The sequence below is a fragment of the Peromyscus leucopus genome, chromosome 14 (genome assembly GCF_004664715.2).
Source record: "Peromyscus leucopus breed LL Stock chromosome 14, UCI_PerLeu_2.1, whole genome shotgun sequence".
Lineage (NCBI taxonomy): Eukaryota > Metazoa > Chordata > Mammalia > Rodentia > Cricetidae > Peromyscus > Peromyscus leucopus.
The window spans coordinates 10,525,838-10,541,944 of record NC_051075.1 but is presented as its reverse complement, the minus strand read 5'-3'; the positions used below and the strand labels follow the sequence as shown (position 1 = coordinate 10,541,944).

The following is a 16,107-nucleotide window of genomic DNA, read 5'->3' as shown; positions in this document are numbered from 1 at the left end:
GAAAAATCTGCAGCTAGGGAAAACCCTAGGAACTCACAAGGATGTCCCCAGCTAAGACTCATAGCAAAGGTGGAGAGGGTGCTTGAACTAGCCTTCCCCTGCACTCAGATTGGTGTCTACCCTAATTGTCATCATAGAACTTACATCCAGTGACTGATGGAAGCAGATGCAGAGACCCACAGCCAAGCACTTGGCCAAGATCCTGGAGCTCAATTGAAGAGAAGGAGGAAGGATTATAAGAGCAAGGGAGGTCAGAATCATGATGGGAAAAACCACAGAGATAGCTGACCCAAGCTAGTGGGAGCTCATAGACTCTGGACCAACAGCTGGAGAGCCTGCATGTGACCATACTAGGTTCTGTGAATACAGGTGACAGTTGTGTGGCTTGATGTGTTTGTGGGTCCCCTGGCAATGGGACCAAGACTTATCCTGGGTACACAAACTGGATTTTTTGAGCCCATGCCCTATGGGGTGATGCCTCACTCAGCCTTGATGCAGGGTGGAGGGGCTAGGTCTGGCCCCAACTTGGTAGCCTAGCCTATGTTGACTACCCCAGTGGAGGCCTTACCCTGTATGAGGAGAGGATGGGGGTGGGATGGGGGGAGGTAGGGGAGAGCAGGAGAAGAAGAGGGAGGCAGAATAGGGGTTAGTATGTGAAAATGAAAGAGAAAAATTCTTAAATAAAAAAAAATCATGGTAGCATTCACCCTTAAACCAAGCACTGGGGAGATAGTGGCAGGTGCCTCTCTATGGCTCAGAGGCCAACCTGTCTACTTAGAGAGTTTAAGATCAACCACAGCTACAGAGTGAGACCCTGTCTAAAAAAACTGTTTTTTTAGAAAGCCACAACATCATGAGGAGGACAGAATATACCTTTAAAAGATCAACTGAGATTATCAGGCAACTATGATTGTCAAAGATGTATCAATCCTGTACAGAATACTGATATATTACCAGATTATTAATAATTACCATTCTGTACACAGAATCCCATAGATACAGTCTACTATCTGTAACATATTAGACATAATCAAAAGACTCTTGAAATGGAAAACAAGAGAAGGAAAGATACTAGATGTCAAATGAATTTAAATTTGAAAGTTTTCTTTGAACTCAAGAGTAGTAACATGTTTTAGACCTGAGGATAGCTGAGTTAGTCGCATGCTTACCTGGCATGCACTAAAGAAGTTTGGGCTCAATCCCCAAAGCACATAAAAAAGGACTGCAGTCCCAAAACTCAGGTGGGGAGGCAGGAGGATCAGAACTCTAAAGTCATCCTTGGTTACATAAAAACATGTCTCAAAAAATAAAAATAAATAAAAGAAAAAGAAAAAAGAGGAACTGTTTTGTAAAATACACAAGACAGAGAGTGGACTAGAGTAATTTAAATTTGCATGAACACTTGAAATTTTTTCCCTCTGTTACAGAGTTTTTCCTCCATGGTATAATAGCTGCAAGATCATATAATTTCCATCAAACTTTTTTTTTTTTTTTTTTTTTTTTTTTTTTTTTTTTTTTTTTTTTTTTTTTTTTTTTGGTTTTTCGAGACAGGGTTTCTCTGTGTAGTTTTGGTGCCTTTCCTGGGACTCACTTGGTAGCCCAGGCTGGCCTCGAACTCACAGAGATCCGCCTGCCTCTGCCTCCCGAGTGCTGGGATTAAAGGCGTGCGCCACCACCGCCCGGCTCCATCAAACTTTTAATATCAAAAAGAAAAAACTGGAAGAAAAGAAAGACATAGAAGATGTTTTAGTTTGTTTTAAAAATATGTTGTTTAGGTTCTAGTTTTTAAATGTGTATTTTGGCCCACATGAATTGCTCCAAATCACATCCCCAACAATAAGCATATTCCAAAGTATACAGTGTGACACAACCACATAAAAACCTCTTGAGCTGAATCTCCCACAGAGAAACACACAGGGGCCCTGGATCCTATAACACCCTGTACAGGAAAAACTCTGAAAACGTTCGGACAAGCACAGGGAACTTCGGGTGTTGTTTGTAGTGGTGAAAACTAGCAACAATCCAAATGTCTATCAACAAGGAGAAATAAAGATTCTGCAACAGCTATAGAGAAGAACAATACATAGCAATTAAAGTAACATTAGCTATACACAGCAGGAATAAATCTCAAGTACATAATAGAGAGTGAAAGAAACCAGACACAACAGAGTACTTACTATATAATTCAATTTATACACATTTTAAAAGCAGGCAAAACTAATCTATGGAGAGATGGAGCGTCTGGATGATGTAGTAACAGGAAGAGAACACACAGGAGCCATGTTCCTCATCCTGATCAATGAGATGGCTATGAGTGCACAGTTCTGGAAAAGTTTATCAAGCTGTATGGAAGCTCAGGGATTGTACATGTTTCTACTGCAAAGTTAATTTAAATTTAAAAATTTCACCTAAAACATGAAGTGTTGCTAAGAAAATTTCTTTTCTTTTATTTTACAATACTATTCAGTTCTATATAACAGCCACAGATTCCCTTGTTCTCCCCCTTCATGCCCTCCTCCCCTTCCCCCCAGCCCACCCCTCATTCCCACCACCTCCAGATCAAGGCCACCCCCAAGGACTGAGATCGACCTGATCACCCAATGACGGAGAAATGGATGAGATCTACATGAACAGCCTGAACATGAGTGGGAGCAATGAACGGCGAGGGTCGAGGGAAAGAGAGCGGGAGATCCTAGCTGGATCAAGAACAGAGAGGGAGAACAAGGAATAGGAGACCATGGTAAATGAGAAAAGGAAGAAACAAAGTGCTAAAGAGGCCCACAGAAATCCACAAAGATATCCCCACAAAAGACTGCTGGCAATGGCCGAGAGACAGCCGGGACTGACCTACTCTGGTGATGGGATGGCCAAACACCTTAACAGTTGTGCTAAGAAAATTTTTAACGTTGCTTCCTGGAACAGTGGATTCTACATCACAGTTGCGAACATCTTGCTTTCTGATGATGACTCTTCCAACTAGTTATGTGATCTCTTATATTATCTAATGTCCCAGTGATAGTTGTAGTGGCCAAAAAATCTCAGATGTTCTAAGGATATCTTTTAAAAGACCCTGCTAGTGGAGGCTATCACCTGAAGACCAGCACCAGAATAAGATAGTAATTCATTTTTACTCAAATAACATTTATTGTGAGTCTACTAAGTAAGGAACACTGTTGTAGTTATGGAGGAGGATAAATAATATACAGTAAACATCCTGGAGGGAAGGATGAATGGAAAATGTAACGTTAGTGTGTAGTGCATGCAGACAAACACACACACATACATACACACACACACACACACACACACACACACACACCCCACAAACGAGACATTCAACCAGTCTGAACATGCCCACCTGAACACACATAAATACAGAAGGGGAAATAATTTGAAATAGCTATTTCATTATGCTCAGAAGTAGAACTATTTCCAAGATTAACACTTCTACATAAATCTTCATAAGTAAATCTTGATAACATATAAAATATTGAAGCATATCCTGAAACCACAAAGGGTAGACTGGAACCAAACAGGCAGACTCCTTGAAGAAAAGGATTAGCCTGGTATTTAAGAAAGAGCTTTAGGTAACCAGAACCATTTTTGAAGTCTTAGAAGAGAGATTTGAGGTTGGACTGTAAAGTGGAAAATAATCGTGGAAACAGGCTAACTTTGATTTACAAGATCCTTCTAGAAATTTATTTTATGAATAGGGATTAGAAAGTGAGGGTTTTGAAATATATTTAAAAAATTATGTATTTTAAAGTATTTGTTGTTTCACATATACAGAAAGATGATAAAGGTCATAGAAATCTTGTTCTGGTAACAAATTTGAATTTTGAATTCTGATGCCATCTTCTAGTGCTTTGCAGTACTAGGACAATAACACATAAAGTTTATAGCAGATAAAGTTTTAGATTTCTCCCCAGTAAGCCTTCTGTCTGCACTTAAATTATTTCAATTTTTGCAGTGTTTTTAAGCATGTTGGAATTTTTATGTAAGTAAATATTCACTTTCTCAAACAGAAAAATATGGTAAAACTTCCAGAACGACATGATTTATTATTAGTGTATTTTATCACTCTTCCAGAATAAAGACTGCCCGAACCCCAGAAAGCCACTGGAAAACCAACAGCTCTTCCTGAGGCACCATTCCTGCTCCTTCCTGGTTCTCTTGGCCTACATGTTCAGGTAACACAGGACCTTGGCTCAGAACACTCGCTACCTCCCTAACACTCAGTGCCTTCCCTACAACAACCATGTGCTGGGCTGGACTATGCAATGGCCTTTCTGCTTCACATCAGCAATGGAGCTCATTCTCAGTGTTCTGTAATAAGTGACATCTAGTGAACCTCATACTGTCAGATAAATGAGTAAATGATATCCAAGCCAGTTACTGCTAAATCCCCTAAGACATAACAATGAATAAAGGTGTGTTTGCAACATGGGTATTTCAATAGTCAGTTGCCATGGAAGTTATTCACCACCATAAAGAAATACTTCTATCTCTAGCATCCAAAATAACTACATCTAATGGGGCTTATTTAGCTCACGGTCTGAGCAGCATGGGACCAGCACCACCTGACTGCAGCACATTACAGTGATGTCATCGCAATGGTGGGAAAGCATGCAAGAAATACATCACAACACAAGCCTGGAAACATGGCAGCAATAATGCAGTGGCTGGAGTCACTCTTTGTTTGTTTGTTTGTTTGTTTGTTTTTGTTGTTGTTGTTGTTGTTGTTTGAGACAGGGTTTCTCTGTGTAGCTTTGGAGTCTTTCCTGGAACTCACTCTGTTGCCCAGGCTGGCCTCGAACTCACAGAGAGATCTGCCTGGCTCTGCCTCCTGCGTGCTGGGATTAAAGGTGTGCACCACCACTGCCGGGCTTGGAGTCAATCTTAGAACAACTCCTCTCTCAAGAACTAACCTGTAGTCCCAACAACCCACGGCACCTCCTGCAAGGCTTTACCCTTTGAAGGTCTCACCTTCCAGTGCATTGATGTATCGAGGACCAAGCTTCCAACGCATGAATCCTTGGGAACAAACTACATCCAACTAGAGTCTGATGTAGCCATGCTACTTGAATGGGCAGAGTAAAGAGGAACCAGGCCCAGAAGAAGTTACTTAGCTTTTCTAAGGGGCATCTTCCCACCCTATATAGGAGGGACTCCTCACCACCTCATCAGGTGGGACAACTATATACCCTTGGTGATCAAATCAAACCATCAGGCATGGCCTTTACCCCCACCCCCACCCCCAACTGCCACCTCCAACACAGGTAAAACATCTGCACAGGTCCCTCCAAAGAGACATTTCAATCCACTACTTCTCTACATTTTCTTTCTGTTTGTGCACAGTAACTCACTTCCTCTCGGCTTCTTGAGTGTGTAATTTCTATGTCTGCCTTCATCCAATTCCTTTTTCCATAGAGGACTCAGACAACAGGTTCCACTCGGCTGTCCTTCTATTTAGACCCACGCTGTTAATGAGCACTGACTGGCCAACCTCTGCCAGCTCCCCGCTTCCGCTTTGCCCTAGTGAAGCTCCCAGGTCCCCCAGCCTGTCTCAAGACTTCCCCTCTGGCTCATCGCTGCCCAGCCAGTTCCTGCCTGGGCTTTTGGTAGGGCAGCTTCCTTCGGTTTCCAAGTGGCATCCCCTGAATGCCATCCCTAAAATGACCCCTCAGTCTGCATCCCTGTAACTCTGTACCACACTGATCATTACTTCTTGCTCTTCAGTGTTTTCCAAAGCTGCAATACAGTGAACAGACTAAAGTCACCAGCGCTGGAAAGAGGCAGAGCGGAGAAGGGGCACCAAGGTGTGACAGGTGTGACACTGACTGGACATTAATACGGTCTTCCTTTTCTTACAGTTTATCTTCAACAAACTGAAACATCAACAGAGTTGTTCATAGGTAAAGACATCAAACGCTAAGTCAGAAATTGATACAACTGTTCATAAACAGCCAACTATCTTGGGAAAGAAAAAAGAGCATAGAGGAAGAGAAAATAAAGTACTTGAATATGTTGAAAACTGAGAACACATCTGCAAAGTTGTAAAAATAAAGCACCATCCAAAAGCACCAGAAAAAAAAGGGGGGGGGACTTTGGAAATGACCTCAGGGGTGGAACGGAAGTAAAACTGGAGAGTACAGGAGGCAGCTGTAAATTCTAATCCTTATTATTTCATATTCCATATAGGTTTTTCCCTAGTATTTTCCTGAAGGGAAACATCAAGCATAAAAATTGGAGCGTTCACAATCAATCACACAGGAAGTTCTTACAGGTTAAGGATCCAATCAGTTCCTGTTAACTAAGGTTCAGATTTCGAGGTGCGCAGTGTTACTAATTTAAGGTCAGGGAAATGGCCCGGTGGATGGACTCTGCGGGCAAGGCGTTCCAGATGTGCTTCCTTAGGAAGCACAGTGCACTTGGGCTCCTATTATGTTGGTCACCAGAGGCACAACCTGCTCCCCAGCACTCTGCATCAGCAGCTGTTTGCGGTTAGCCCCATGCTGCCAGAACATTACAGCGTCCCCTGGGGTTTATGGGACGTTGATTCCTAAAGGCCAGATTTAACACTTCGGGGAAAAATAAAAGACAGCAAGCACTACAGAGGGAGAAATAATGCATGCTATCTGATTATTTCAGGATGGCAACATATTCACAGAGTCAGTTACCACAGAAACTGTGATCTGTAAATGGCCCAGGTGGAATGTGACAGAAAATAACGTGCAAAAATTAAGTTGACTTGTAGAACATCAGAGGTGGCACGGCGGAAATGAGCTGATGTAGCTCCGGCTAGCGGTTCACAGGTCTAACTATTAAAAGCACTATCATCCCAACAGAAAACCATGACTGTACACAGCAGGTCTCCACTAGAATGCCTCCTATAGCAAACAGCACATTTGAAGGATTCTCCGAATTGAGGGCAATTTTACCTCTTCTCATTAGACCAAATTAGACCGCATTCTCCCAAACCAGCAGAATACATCAAATTCATCTTCTGGATCTTCACAGATATCTGCCTCAGTTTTCTTGCCCAGATTAAACACCTGTAACATATTTGCCTGTACTATGTACCATAAGGCATTTTCTGTCATTTCAATTAAGGCTCTTCTTTTGCTAAAGACATAGCTGCACTTCACTAACTCGGACAAAGCCAAACACAAGGATGTATGCACAAGACAGTTGCATGACTTCCTATGGAGAAACAATACCTAGCACCACCTGCTAAATCAGACCTGAGGATGACAGAGAAGACATCATCACCAGAAGGCTGTACTGGTACTAATAAGGTGAGGAACTAAAGCCCTGTTGACTCAGAAGCCTGTGATCTAACCTCTGTCCTGGAGGATTTCAGGGGAAACCTGCCCACAGTGGAATAGAATCCCAGCATTGATACTGAACAGCTGTTACATAATTCTGTATTTAATACATAAACTGAACCTGTATATTCTATCTATATAATCAACATATAAACTACAATTTTTAACTAAAAAAAGCAGACTAAGGAAGACAAGATTGAGAATAAAGCCTTCCTTCCAAAGCTATAGAAAGTATAACTTAGATTTTTGAGAACAATGCTTTATCAAATAGTAGAACTATACTTAAGCCAAGGCAAATTTTTTAAAGATCCTTCTATAAATAGATGTGAATATTCTCAGAAAATTGGGAATCGATCTACCTCAAAACCCAGCCATACCACTCTTGGGCATATACCCAAGGAATACTCAATCATATCACAAAGATACATGTTCAACTATGTTCACAGCAGCACTATTTGTAATAGCCAGAAACTGGAAACAACCTAGATGCCCATCAACTGAGGAATGGATTAAGAAAATGTGGTACATATACACAATGAAGTACTACTCAGCAGAGAAAAACAATGACAGCATGAAATATGCAGGCAAATGGATGGATCCAGAAAATAACGTCCTGAGTGAGGTAACCCAAACCCAGAAGGACAAACATGGTATGTATGTACTCACTCATAAGTGGATACTAGATATATAGCAAAGAACAATCAGACTGCAACCCACAGAACCAGGGAGGCTATATAGCAGGGGGGACCCTAGGATGACTGTGGCTTATAATAAGATTTGGTTTTACTCAATTACTGGGCAAGCCTCAATGAAACATTTCACTATTAGGATGAGAATTTATACTGTATCAAGCTGATTAAGATAAAAATAAATAAATAAATAAATAAATACATGAATAAATAAATAAATGAAAAAAATAGATGTGAAAGCCATGCTGAAGCTTGATAACATGATATAGCTCACCACAGCAAAATGAACAATGGGTCTTCTCAGGTTAATGGTGAGGGACAGAAGAGGGTACAGATAGAGGGAATGTTTAAAATCCAGAGCTGTCAGGTGTGGTGCAGTCCAGGTGTGTAAGCTGCAGGACAATAGCAGGCTTGTTACTTTTCCTAAGGAGACATGAACAAATGTCTGCTCATCCTAGATACGGCACAAACAACAGACCAAAGTTAAGGATTCCACCCAAGCTGGGCCCGGCGGTCAGCGAGTTTACTGGCTCATGCACGGGAGCCTGCATCTGTAAGTAAGGGTTTACTTACTGAATGACAGCCAACAACTGCATCCCCAACATTCCACCTTGGCGTAAGTGACCACTTCCTAAAAACCTGCCTTCGGCTAACCTTCAACTTCAGGGATACTCTAGTATCTCTAAGAACTACCTGCAGCTGGGAGGAGGTGTGGTCCGACACGAGGAAGCCGGAAGCTGGAATTTCACATGGGGATCTGCTGAGTGTTCATAATCACAAACACTCGGAATTTGAAACAGTGGCAGTCACAGGACACCTGGAAAACAGGCTCCACAACATAGTGAGGCTGTGGTCATGTTCCAGGATTTGTGTTCCAGCTTCACCAGTTTAATATGTGCGTATGAAACCATGATTTAGTTCCTCCAACCATCACATTGGCACAAAAGTACCTAGTCCATGGAGAGGTAGACAAAGTCAAGTGTAGATGCAGAGTTAGAGAAGGTCTAAATACAAAATACTCACTAATATTAGCAGTGAAAATAATCCACACCCAAAAGGAAGAGATACGAGTGGTTTCCAATGTGATGAGCTGGAGGTCCCTGTGTCGGAAAGTGGAGTCCTAAGACATAGCTCTTGGGAAATGGAACCTTAAGAAATGTGTAGGTCACATGGGCTCTGTTGTCCGAATGCACTCACACTGTGACCGACCGTGGGAGCAGGTTATCTCAGAGTGGCTTTCTGACAGGACTTCCTGGTGCTACCTCTCCAGTGCGGGCGAGTTTGCTTTAAGATGCTCATCTTCCTCCCTCCCTCTCTCCTTCTCTCCCTCTCTCTCATCTTCCCTCCCTCTCTCTCATCTTCCCTCCCTCTCTCTCATCTTCCCTCCCTCTCTCTCATCTTCCCTCCCTTCCTCCCTCTCTCTTATCTTCCCTCCCTCCCTCTCTCTCATCTTCCCTCCCTCCCTCTCTCTCTCTCATCTTCCCTCCCTCCCTCCCTCTCTCTCATCTTCCCTCCCTTTCTCTCATCTTCCTCCCTCTCTCTCCCTCATCTTCTCTCCTTCCCTCTCTCATCTTCCTTCCCTCTCTCTCATCTTCCCTCCCTTCCTCCCTCTCTCTTATCTTCCCTCCCTCCCTCTCTCTCATCTTCTCTTCCATGGCCATCTTGGAACTTGCTTGTAGACTCGGCTGGCCTTGAACTCAGAGATCCACTGCCTCTGCCTCCCAAGTGGTGAGATTAAAGGCGTGCGCCACTACCATCCAGCCAGTCTAGCCTTTGAAAAGAAGAATGGCGATGAAGGAAATTAGGCAGAATGGGGGCCAAATGGACTTATTTGAAAGGCTGGGAGAAGAAGAAAATGTGGTAACAGTGAGGGGTTAAGAGTCAAAATGATTAAAGTATTACCTGGGTAAAATCAATCTCCACGTTGCTGGATCAGAAATTGAACCCATGTTTGATTTCAAAGTCTCTGCCCTAACCTCTGCCCAGGATAAATGTAGGAGACAGCTAGCTGGAGCAGATGGGAAACGGGGAGAGACGGAGGCCACAGCAAACAGCAGAAGGAAGAAAATTTTGCAAGCAGACACAAGGAAGTGAGCTACTCAGGCCTCCAGAGGCAGGAAAGAAGTGAGGGTGGACACAGAGGTGGGTACATTAGGAAACCAAGCAGATGCTCTCCCCAGTCTCTCCTCCTGATAATCCTCTCCCCAGTCTCTCCTCCTGTTAACCCTCTCTCCAGTCTCTCCTCCTGTTAATCCTCTCCCCAGTCTCTCCTCCTATTAACCCTCTCCCCAGTTTCTCCTCCTGTTAACCCTCTCCCCAGTCTCTCCTCCTGTTAATCCTCTCCCCAGTCTCTCCTCCTGTTAATCCTCTCCCCAGTCTCTCCTCCTGTTAACCCTCTCCCCAGTCTCTCCTCCTGTTAATCCTCTCCCCAGTCTCTCCTCTTCTTAATCCTCTCCCCAGTCTCTCCTCCTCTTAATCCTATCCCCAGTCTCTCCTCCTCTTAATCCTATCCCCAGTCTCTCCTCCTCTTAATCCTCTCCCCAGTCTCTCCTCCTCTTAATCCTCTCCCCAGTCTCTCCTCCTCTTAATCCTCTCCCCAGTCTCTCCTCCTCTTAATCCTCTCCCAAGTCTCTCCTCCTGTTAACCCTCTGCCCAGTCTCTCCTCCTCTTAATCCTCTCCCCAGTCTCTCCTCCTCTTAATCCTCTCCCAAGTCTCTCCTCCTGTTAACTCTCTCCCCAGTCTCTCCTCCTGTTAACCCTCTCCCCAGTCTCTCCTCCTGTTAACTCTCTCCCCAGTCTCTCCTGTTAACCCTCTGCCAAGTTTCTCCTCCTGTTAATCCTCTCCCCAGTCTCTCCTCCTCTTAATCCTCTCCCCAGTCAATCCAAAGTTAATCCGAAGTCAAGAAGCCAGCAGAGAGATGAGAGTGGGCAGTAGGGCTGAAGATGAGGGCAAATGATTGGGCACCATTGTGGGGTGGGGGGAAGAGCAAAGCTGTTTCTACAATGAGATTCTAACCAATCCAAGGCCCCACGGGCACGTCACCACCCATGTTCCCCCTTCCTGCTTTCCTTGGTTAAGTAAAATTTTAACCTCTCAGGCAACACTTAGTTAAATGATTTCATCGAACTGTTTCTCATAAATTATGTATATATTAATCTCTCCCACTAGATCACATTTTGCTCGATGTTAAATTCTCAGCCTTTCGATAAACAGAGTTAGGATTCTTTTTCTTTCTTCTTCCTCCTTAAAAGGAATGAACCAGTTATTAATCCATCTAAACTGTACTCTAATGTTCTTCTATCTCCATTTTAATATTAAATGGGGGAAAATGTCTAATAGCAAATGATAATATGACTCTATCCATGAGTTAAGATCTTTTTCTTTCTTGAGTTTTGAAAGATAAATAATCCTCAGTAACAATAGTGGTATCACTTATATATCTAGACATGTATGATGATCTTCTGAAACTGGCAAGGTGACACACCTAACTACTTCTTATAGGCCTTACCCTGTTCTACTTAGAGAAAATGAATCTTTGCTATTTACATCCTCCTTGACATTGACATTCAAGGATTTTGTTAACTAAAAGCAAAGAATGTATTCTATTGTCTTTCTGTGTGCATATCATAAACTCCTAAGGAAATTTCTAGAATGAACTTCAAAAAATTTTTTTCTTCATCAAAATTTCTTTCAAGTATTTATTTTTTTCCTTAGTAGGCTGAGTCTGTGTGTACTGCTTAATACTATATAAACTAAGGCATACACACACAGTTTCCTGGAGATTTTAGTGATTTTCCATGAGGAAACAAGGATATGTAAGCTGACGGCCTATGACGAGGGTAGAAGCACCTCCAGAACATTCACTACATCAGAACACGGGATTATGATTCCAATTCCACTTTCCTCCCAATTTATGGTGAAACAACAAATTAAATAAAATGTATCGCTAATATGAATAACAATAAATCACCTGACATAAATGAGCACTGGTATTAGGCAGCTGCTTTTAGGTATTGAGAGGGTAATCAAAATGAATGAAATGTAATTTTCCCCCTCTGTGGATTTTTCCATGAATGTCCCAGCAGTTTAGAGTGTCAAGCTAGACATCAGCAAATGCTATTAATTAATACGCTCAGACGACTTTCTCTTTAAAGTTCAACTGCTAATGTTGAGGGAGGGGGTCCTCTAAACTTGAGTCATGTACACAATTATTTCTTGATTTTCATGGAACCCTAAGAGCCCTAATTATGTAGATGCTGAAACATCAGATATTATCATCTGCAACAGGATTTAACTGCAGAAAGGTGGTCCGTAAGAAAAGCAGGATGGAGTGATAGGCTTGAGGAAAGAGAGCCGACTCCATAGAGCTACTGGAACCAATGGAGGAAAACACAGGCCTACTGGCTCTCTACTATCCTGAAGGCAGCCTTCTGCCTCAACCTCCTCTCTCCTCTTTCCCCACAGCCTCCTTGGTATGTAAATCAAAAAGAATATCTCTTTTCTAACACAGAAAAGTCAGAATCCCCGTGTTTTACCCATCAAAACCACAAGTCCCATCTCCACCACATGAGCTTAAGACAGCATTTATCCCATGCCATAATCTACTTAATAGACAAGCCAATACAATTACTATAGTGTTATAATGAACTACAGATCATTAAATGTTCATGTATATCCATATTAATCTAACTCATCTTTTCTAATTATTAATTTATTATGTTAACAATTTCAAGGCTATGACTTTCTTTAAGGCGAGGGTCATCCTCCTGCACTAAGAGGTAGGGGAGGCATTCAGTGTATTACAATAGGGTAACAGAGTGAGTGAAAGGAGTCTCCTAATTGTGTGAATCTTATACACTTACCCTCCATAAACTAATCGCAGTAACAATAGTAGATTTTATCAGAAGAGTCTTATTGATTAAAAAAGAGGCTTTAGCTGGATCTCAGTTTGAAATTTTACAGTTTTATTTCCTTTCGATGGACTATTTTCACTATACAAAAGTAGGCTCTAATACATTTTTTTCCTCAAAATAATTCAAAATATTGAAATCACAGGAACCACAAGGACTTTTGGTTGACATCCTTTTGATCTATTTTTAATTGTGCCCGAGTCCACTCTACCCTAGTATCCTCACACAGTTTCCATTTACTTAGATGAGGACAATGAACACTGTAATTGTTGGGATAATGTGAAAAATGGACTGTGCATTGTGAATCATTACATTTAATATTAGGTTAGACCGCCAACTATGACATTGTAAGGGAGGAAAATATAACCAGAATTGATGAGGAAATCATAATCCTAGAACTTTCAGCCACAAGCTGCCATTGATTCTGATGTAAAACAAGAAATTAATACATGTTTCCTCAATTCACTGCAGTTGCGATACACCAGGGAAATGTTAACTGTGATCTGTTCCAAGCCAAGTACAGGTGGCCACTCACCCTCGTTTTACTGCACTGTAGACAACTCCAGATTAAAGAAGAGAAGTGGAAACTGGAACCGCTAATCACCAAGTTCCACTTTTATCTTGGTAAAAACCTTTGCCGTTTTGACCCATGCATAATTCAAATGAGCGTTTGGAGAAAAACTGCACGCTGTGGCTAGAGTAGCACAGACTGCAAAGAGAAAAGCCACCTCCTCTTTTACTGGATCTAATTATCTCATTATTGCATTCAACTTCACGCCATGCATTCCAAATGAGCACAGCAGACACGTCATCCATCTCAATTTCATATGTGCTGTACTATGTATTGAATGTCTATCGCTTTAGGTGTTTCGCCTGTGTGTGTCAGGATAGCTGCTAGACAGAACCTCAAGACTTCTTTGTTGATTTATTAATATAAAATGGGATCTGATTGGATTACAACTTCTCATTGAAATGATATTTGTTGACTTAAACATCAGTTTTACTTCAACACAATGGCACTTGACAGGGAATGTTATATTTCCTTTTTCTGCACCATTTTTTAAAAATAGCATTTGATATCAACCTATGTCCCATTAAGGCCACAAGAATATCCTTAATGCTGAGATACATTAGTAAAAGCATCAATTCAGGCCATCAGTCACACTTTAGACTCATGGTACAAACACCAGAAGCAGAAAATCAACAAGAACAGTAATGCTTGTCAGGATAGGGATGCAAATTGTTATTTTAAAAATCTTATGCAGAAAAGTACAAAGATGGCAATGATGTAGGCAGGCATACTAACAAAAAAGTACGGAAAACAGAGAATTCGGAAGCCATGACACACAGGAAACACACAATACTTGATTAGCTCAAAGCTGGTGGGGAAAGGCAGACTTATTACGTTTTCTATCAGTGATAGTTAATCTTGCCAAAGTGTTACATTTAAAATCGCCTAAGAAACAAACCCATGGGAAAAAAATTCTGTGTTTCCAGAGATGCTTAACTGGTATGGAAGACCCAACCTGAATGTGGGCTGCACCATCCCAAGAGCGAGAGTCCTGGACCAAAAGAAGAAAGCTAGTGAACCGGCAGCTTCCATCTCTCTGGGCCTGCCTGAAGGTGCAGGACCACAGCAACCTCCCACTCACGCCAGTGCAGGTGAGGGATCTCAGGCCCCCACACTGCCCATGGCGGACTGTACTGTTAAACTGTGAGCCAAATGAACACTTCCTTCCTTACCTTGCCTTCTTCCAGTCTTTTGTCACAGTACAAAAAGTAGCTAGTACACACAGAAAGTCCTTTTTTTTAACCTCTACAAAGAAAACTCATGATCTTCTTAACAGTTTTATAATTCTTGCATGAGCTTCCTCAGACAGGGAGGGGAAAACCCAAGCTGCATGCCATTTCCCACAGATGTCCTTGTGTTATCTGTAACAGAAGGAAAACTTCCCTGTTCATCTATGCCGTCATCCACCTCTACCCAGCACTTCATATGGAAAGTCAATCACAAGAGACATGTGCACATTGTGTCTACTCTGACAAATTCAACAATATCCTAATTTTATCAATGAAGAAAACGACACTGATAAGATTTGAAAACTACACACAATATCCTTCAGCTGCCAACTACGTTCCAATCTCCACCAGGCACCTTCCATCCTCTGACGCAGGTGCAGGCCCCAAATGAAAACAATGGTTCTAAGACTGTTCGGCTTTCACTGGTGAAGCACATGTCTCTGCTCAAATCTATACCTTAAAACAATGATTATCATCACACCCACCAGGTCTCAGTCTGCAGAGGAAAAGGAGACCGGATAAGGGGCCATCATGTCTACTGAATCTTGCTTCTAATTGCCTCCAGCCAAAGTAATACTTACAGTTAGGAAGATATAAACTCATTTGGTATCTAATTTCTTTCCAATCTACTGTTTAAAATAAATAAATAAATTCAGGCAGTGTTATCCTCCAAACTTCACTTTAACATCTGGAATCCTTTTTTATCTCACACAGTCTTGACTCACACTCTTGCTTCAGTAAAGGACTGCAGCAGCCTGAGAGAAACTCACCACACAAGACTATGACTCTTCCTTATTGTGTTATCTTTCTCCTCAGGGAAATTATAACGCCTATAATCTTCAACCTTGTGTCCTGGAAAAGGGGGCTTAGCTATTAAAGTCACACACAAACATTAAAAAAAAAAAAAGCAAAAGCAAAAGGGGCCTTAAAAGATACAATTTAATATATAAAGATGCTATATTTTTGGGGGCTGGAGAGATGGCTCAGCTGTTAAAGGCTAGGCTCACAACCAAAAATATAAGATGCTATATTTTAACACCTGCAATTCTATACACATCTATAAAGTTAAATGTATTATATAATTTATACATGATATATAACATATATAATTACAGAATTTATCCTTGAAGAATGATTTCACCTATAAATATGAATAGTTCTCCCTCATTTCTCCTCCTTCTGAAAACATCTGGATAGCAGATATTGCTCTTGGCATGGTCCCTGGGGCAGTGTATCAGACGTTAAGACGGTGCAGGTGAAGTCACTGACTTGCAGTGTTGAGAGCTGTTAGTGTAGACAGAATGCAGACCAACTCATACCCAAATTAATGTATCATTTATAAAGATGTACATGAGAATCTCAAATAAAACCTACATACA

General features: G+C 41.7%; 1 protein-coding gene and 1 long non-coding RNA gene across 4 annotated transcripts in view; one reads left to right on the top strand and one right to left on the bottom strand.

Annotated features, from left to right (window-relative positions):
* Window positions 1-16,107, bottom strand: part of Immp2l (inner mitochondrial membrane peptidase subunit 2) — an 862,863-nt gene that overhangs the window by 661,604 nt on the left and 185,152 nt on the right. The gene's annotated exons all lie outside the window — the stretch shown is intronic.
* LOC119088972 lies at window positions 10,022-14,814 on the top strand. The gene is made up of 2 exons (XR_005092729.1): window positions 10,022-10,159; window positions 14,426-14,814. It is a non-coding gene; the product is annotated as an uncharacterized LOC119088972 (long non-coding RNA).